Source organism: Ursus americanus, chromosome 21 (genome assembly GCF_024610735.1).
Source record: "Ursus americanus isolate L20-20 chromosome 21, mUrsAme1.1.p, whole genome shotgun sequence".
Classification (NCBI taxonomy): domain Eukaryota; kingdom Metazoa; phylum Chordata; class Mammalia; order Carnivora; family Ursidae; genus Ursus; species Ursus americanus.
In genome coordinates, this window is record NC_142147.1 from 40,763,239 (window position 1) to 40,770,131 (window position 6,893).

Consider the following 6,893-nt stretch of genomic DNA (forward strand, 5'->3'; position numbering starts at 1 on the left):
AGATTTAAAAACAAAAAAACCCAAAACTATGATGTTTCCATCAAGCAAAATGTATTCACCATAAAGGAATATTCTTTGGGTACAGCCCTCCCACTTTTCCCTGGTGTTAAAACATCTTTTCTTGCCTGTAATTAAAGCTTTGCAGGGGGCGCCTGGGTGGCACAGCGGTTGAGCGTCTGCCTTCGGCTCAGGGCGTGATCCCGGCGTTATGGGATCGAGCCCCACATCAGGCTCCTCTGCTATGAGCCTGCTTCTTCCTCTCCCACTCCCCCTGCTTGTGTTCCCTCTCTCGCTGGCTGTCTCTATCTCTGTCGTATAAATAAATAAAATCTTTAAAAAAAAAATAAAGCTTTGCAGACGGTGAGTAGTGACTCATTAGTGGTTCATGAGATCAATTTAGAAGGTCATGACATGCATCTTTTCAATTGAGTAGAAGAGAAGAAAAATTTCAGAGTATCAGAATTTGTCTTGGACTGTCAGGAAGTATAGTTTTGGGAAAGTTCTGTTTCATCCTCTTCATCCTGATTTGTGACATAAGGTGACTTTTTAGAGTGAACAAGTTTTGAAAACCACTGGGATTAAAAGCAATCCTTTAAAAAAAAACTTAAACTTTTTTTTAAAACAATTTTAGCTTTGCAGCAAAATTGGGTGAAAAGTACAGAGATTCGCCCATAAAATCCTCATCCCCACACAGACACAGCCTCCCTGTTATTAACATCTCCTGCCAGAGTGGTCTGTTTATTACAATCGAACCTGCAATGACACATCATTATCACCCAAAGTACATGGTTTACATTACAGTTCACTCTTGGTGCTGTACGGTGCATTTGGACAAATGTATGACACATCCCCATCAGCGTCATATCGTACAGAGTAGTTCCACTGCCCTAAAATCCTCGGTGCTCTGCTCTGTAGTGCTGCCTAATATTCCATTGTCTGGATGTACTGCAGTTTACTTAACCAGTCACGGACTGAACAACATCTTAGCTGTTTCCAAGCTTGGGTAAGTATAAGTAAAGCTGTTATAAACATCAATGCAGGCTTTTGTGAGGACACAGTTTTTAGCTAGTTTAGATAAACACCAAGGTGTGCAGTTGCTGGATCATATAGTAAGAGTAGGTTTAATTTTGTTAGGAACTGACAAACTGTCTTCTGACATGGCTGGACCATTTCGCATTCCGACCAGCAGTGAATGAGGGCTCCTGGTGCCCCACATCCTCGTCAGCTCTTGGTGATCTCGGCATTCTGGACTTTGGCCATTCTAATAGGTATGTAGGAACGATTTACATTTCCCCGATGACATACGATGTTGAACATCTTTTTACTGGCTCATTTGCCATCCATATATTTTCGTTGCTGAGATGTCTGTTCAGGTCTTTTGTCCATTTTTTGATAAGATAGCAATGCTGTTTCCTTTAGTAGATTTATTTTGTTTTCCATGTCCTTACTTGCAAATTTTTTCAAAAGCAAGAACACTATATCAGACTTCATATTTTTGTTGTGTACTTTACCAGTTTCTGGGGGGAAAAAACCAAGTTAAAAAAAAAACACAACAATACAGCTTTCCCAAGACCTCAGGGACCAAAGGGTTACGTCCACTGAACTCTGAGAGATAATAGATAGATAGATAGATAGATAGATAGATAGATAGATGATAGATAGATAGATAGATAGATAGATAGATAGATAGATAGAGGGATAAGAAGGTGTCTGGCTTGGGCCAGGGAACTTCTGTTCTGGTCTACCCCTCCCCCCATTCCCTACAATGCCCCTAGTTATAAGTGTTCATCCCAGAGTTGTGGGATCCTTTTCAATCTAGCTGCCCCCACCTGGTGACAGCATAAGCAGGGCAGGGAGCATGATGCTTATGCTTGCTGTTCCAATCCTCCCTACATGCAGGGGACAGCCCCCAGCTGGCCCTTAAGAACGGAGGTAAGGGTTGGGGGGAGGATTGGAGATAAAGCCAGACCCAGACCGTGGGTGGAGTCACATGTCCTGCCAAGAACCCTCTCTAGACTGCAGCTGGCTGAACAAATTACAGTGTAAATCACTCTCCATTTGCTGCCTGGAGCCTTGCACTAGACACTTATCTGCCTGAGTTCATGACACCTGCACACAGCTGTGTGCGCCTGCGCGTGCGCATCCACGATGGGGAGCCGGGAAGCGAGGTGGTGCTCCAGTGAGCCTCATTTTCCAGAGACGAACAGCTCCGGAAGAGAGAGATCCCTTGGACAGGGTCACACGGCCAGGAAGCCACCGTCCTGGCTGGGGTCTGAGTACTGGAGAGCCCTACACAGGTAACTACTGCGCCCAGCTCCCTCCCAAAGACTTCATGAGGACCCTGGGGTGGAAGAACGATACTGTAGCGGCTGACGCATATGGGGCGCCTATGTGAGCCGAGCTCCATGTGCTCCGTGTGCCTTAGATAGGTTGTCTCTTCAGAGGGTGTGTCTATTGTTCTGCCCACTTTACAGAGGAGGGAACTGAGGCACAGAGAAGGCACCGTCACATTGGAAAGAGCAGACAGCGAGCATAGCTGACCCTTGAGCCCTCTGGGCAGGTGCTCAGGGAGGGGAGAGCAAGCGTCTATCACCAGGGTTTGTTCTGGGCACTGGGGTGACAGCTGTGACCGCAACAGCCTCACAAACATGAAAGCCTCGGGGAAAGGAAGTAAAGCAGGCGTGACTGGGAAGGGCTCGTGGGGCAGGGGACCTGTAACTCCGTTGGGGTGGTTAAGGAGGGCTACTCGGAGGAGGGGACTTGACTGAGACCTGAGGGCTAAAAGGGAGCCAGGCTTGCAGAGTTCTTGGGGAAGTGTTTCAGGTGGAGGGAACAGCAAGCACAAAGGCCTCAAGATGGGAACAAGTTAGGTGTGTTTGAGGAACTGAGAAAAGGAAGTGAGAACGAGAAGGCAGAGAGGGAGGGGAGAGGCTGCAGAGAGGGAGGGGAGAGCAAGCTTCCGGAAGGGGAGAGGGTTTCTAGGCAGCCCCAGGAGCCTTGGGAGTGGAGGGAGGGATGTGGGGCGTGGTCTCCAAGGCAGGGTTCACTGCTGACCTCTCCTCCTGGCTCTTGGGGAGTGCAAACACCTCTTTCCCTTCTCCACTCAGGCAGTCAGCATTGTCCACTTCCCCTGTAAGAGCTACAGTCCAACCCCAGATCCCCCATGACCACAGGGCTCATGGGCTCCTTCTGAGCAGGAAGACGGCTCTTGTTTTTTTTTTTTTAATAATGATTTTTTATTTTATTATGTTAGTCACCATACAGTACATCCCCGGTTTCCGATGTAAGGCTCGATGATTCATTAGTTGCGTATAACACCCAGTGCACCATGAAATACGTGCTCTCCTTACTACCCATCACCGGCCTATCCCATTCCCCCACCCCCCTCCCCTCTGAGGCCCTCAGTTTGTTTCTCATAGTCCATAGTCTCTCATGTTTCATTCCCCCTTCTGATTACCCCCCTTTCTTTATCCCTTTCTTCCCCTACTGATCATCCTAGTTCTTATGTTCCATAGATGAGAGAAACCATATGATAATTGTCTTTCACTACTTGACTTATTTCACTTAGCATTATCTCCTCCAGTGCCGTCCATGTTGCAGCAAATGTTGAGAATTCGTTCTTTCTGATAGCTGAGTAATATTCCATTGTATATATGGACCACAACTTCTTAATCCAGTCATCTGTTGAAGGGCATCTCGGCTCCTTCCACGATTTAGCTATTGTGGACATTGCTGCTATGAACATTGGGGTGCATATGGCCCTTCTCTTTACTACGTCTGTATCTTTGGGGTAAACACCCAGTCGTGCAATGGCTGGATCATAGGGTAGCTCAATTTTTAACTTTTTAAGGGACCTCCACACTGTTTTCCAGAGTGGCTGTACCAACTTGCATTCCCACCAACAATGTAGGAGGGATCCCCTTTCTCCACATCCTCTCCAACAATTGTTGTCCCTTGCCTTGTCTATTTTTGCCATTCTAACTGGCGTAAGGTGGTATCTCAGTGTGGTTTTGATTTGAATTTCCTTGATGGCTAATGATTTTGAACATTTTTCATGTGTCTGTTAGCCATTTGTATGTCTTCATTGGAAAAGTGTCTGTTCATATCTTCTGCCCATTTTTTGATTTGTTTATTTGTTTCTTGTGTATTGAGTTTGAGAAGTTCTTTGTAGATCTTGGATACAGTCCTTTATCTGTAGTAGGAAGACGGCTCTTGTATGCAGACTTGCCTGCCAGCATTCATTCATTAATTCCTCTGTCCACTCATCCCTCAGATGTGGCTTTGCCGCAGGTCTTTTGCTTTTGCAGGTCTCTCTGCCTGAAACATAATCTTTTATCCTGAAGGACTCTGCTTCCAATGGCGCCTTTTCCAAGATGCCTTCCCTGACCACCCCCAGCTAAGTTAGCCCCTTATCACCCTGTGAGCAACTGTCCTGCTCTTCATGATAAAACAGGATCGGTTGGCGCTCGCAGGAGCTCTCTCTCCATGTGTAAGAGATATATTTCTCCTTCTCATTTTCTTTTGGGAACCACCCTTCCCTTCTCTTTGTCTGCATGATTTGTTTGTGTCAGCCCTGTTCCCTGACTCCAGAAACGAGCACAACATCCAGGTTAAGCCAGTGAGAGACAGCTGCAGGACTTTTGCTGGAGCTCCTGGAAAGCTAAGTTTTTTTCTGCCTTGGTTTCTTCCCTGGTGGGCTGCAAGGTTGGAGCTGCTGGTGGAGGAAGAGGACCTGCCTGAAAATGAAATCAATATTGAGGGAAGAAAAGGTGAAAGAAGGAGAGATGCACAGTCTTGAGTGAATTGTTTGAGCACCTGGATTCAGCCATACCTGAAATCCAAACTCCCACCTGGACTTTTCCATTGTAAGAACGAATAAGTTCCCTTTGTGCTTAAGCTCATTGGGGTTTCAGTAGCAGTAGACAGTTGAATTGAGAACAAAGTCCTGAAGATATGCAGGCAGTCAAGCTCTGGTACATTCCCCTTGAGGGATGTGGGCTGGCGCTTCCTTCATTCAGAAGCCACGCCCCCTCTAGTGGCTCCTTTTCTACAAGGCCTGAGTATTTGGGGGTTCGCTGAACCTGAGGCAAAAGAGCAGAATCCAAGTGTGAGTCCAGAGAAGGGGTGACTACAGAAGCAGCCACATAATCGGCAGCAGGAACTAGGTATTTGCATTATTAATAAGCAAAGCCATGTTCCTTCCCACTTCTGGGTGGGCTGAGCCTAGATTTTATTAGCTTGTTTACTAGCTCTGCCCATGTGTTCAGGGAAAGTATGCAAGCCAGTCATGGTTCTCTAGTCTCCTGGTCAGTGACTGGTTCCGGAAGAAGCCATGACTAACCACTTCCCAGCAGACTTTTCCTCACATGTGGGGGTTTCTGGGGTAAAATGGTTTTGGTCTCAAAAAGAAACTTCCCTTTTCTGCCTCCCACGGAAAGTACAGCCATGTAAGGAGACACGAATTGACAGGATTCGACTTTCTCGAACTCTTCGTCTGAAGCAGCATCATGACAGACTCTGTGTCTCGTTTTCCCCTCCATCCGTGTGGGAGAAAAAAGGGGGTGCCAATCACACTCGACTGGCTTGACAAAGAAAAACCCACAAATATTTAGCTTTGTCAGAATCTACGTGCCGATTTAAGTATTATTCCCAGGGCAATAAATTATTAAGTAAGACAAATCAGAATTACAGATTTTGGAAGGTTAGAGCTTCCTTTCACAAGATGTACCCAGCTCTGAAGTCCCTCTGGCCTGCAAAGAGTGTTCGCAAGAGGAGTTTTAGGATGCTGAGGAGTGTCTGATTTTCTGCAGCTGCAAAGAAGGATCATTTTTCTACTTATCTTTCTGCAATTTCTTCGACCAGCACTTAGAAGAGCCTATAAGTATCAAGAGCGAAATCGGAGAGGCCAAACACTTAAAATAGGGGAGGAAAATGGGCAGAGTAGGATTTTAGCAAAAGGAACTGTAGTGTTTTGCATCTGTAGGAAATGATGGCCGGAACTGTTGCAGCCATATTGCCACCTTGAGGGTGATGCTGCCCACATGTCAAGGATCTTAGTCCATGAGAACACCATTCAGCTAATGCAATGACCACTGTAGAACCTCCCGATCTTGGTGAGATTCCTTGTTTTGCAAAATAATAAAGGCCTTGGTTTTTAAAGATATTTGGCATCTCTTCTTCCCTTACTTGTAGCAAACAGCATCCTACGAGATCCCCCCGAGTGAAGATGTCCAGGAGAATGGCAAGGGAACTTCCACAGTATGGCCCATGCAGTGTTCAGTCAGACCACTGCCCTCACCAGGCGTGGTCCCGGCTGTCCGCAAGAGAGCCCCCCCATTCCCTCCAGGCCCCGTCACTGCTGACATCATAGTGCTGATTATGGTTCCCGCATTCTGCAGAATTAACTCTTAACTAAGGTCACTCCCTAGAACATACATGAAATCAACCCTGATAATTTAGCAGCGAAGGTAGAAAATAACAGAACCATGATTGCCTTTGGGAGTGGGGCAGGGATTAGCTGGGCAGGGTAACTTTGTGGGGTGATGGAACTGTTCTTTCCCTGAATAGAGGTTGGTATGACCCGTATATGCACCAGTCAAAACTCAACAACATGCATTTAAGATATGCACGTTTCATCCTATGCATATTTTTCCTCAAAAAAGAACTGTAAACATTGAATCCCATTAGTGATGTGCATGCTGAAATGTTTAGGAGTTTAAAGTGCTGATGTCTGCTTTAAAAATCCTTCACCCGAATTCATTTAAAAATCCAACCAAGAAATCATACTGTTGATGAATGAACGGAGGACGGACTGATGGGTATGCAATAAAGCAAAATGTAGAAAAATGTTAACAATCGTAGAATCTAGATGCTGGGTTCATGCGTGTTATGGT

At 46.0% G+C, this 6,893-nt stretch overlaps 1 long non-coding RNA gene across 1 annotated transcript; it reads left to right on the plus strand.

The window, feature by feature from the left end:
- Positions 1-2,067: 2,067 nt before the first annotated feature.
- LOC148108251 (uncharacterized) lies at positions 2,068-6,163 on the plus strand. The gene is made up of 2 exons (XR_015728100.1): positions 2,068-2,297; positions 4,705-6,163. It is a non-coding gene; the product is annotated as an uncharacterized LOC148108251 (long non-coding RNA).
- The last annotated feature ends 730 nt before the right edge of the window (positions 6,164-6,893 follow it).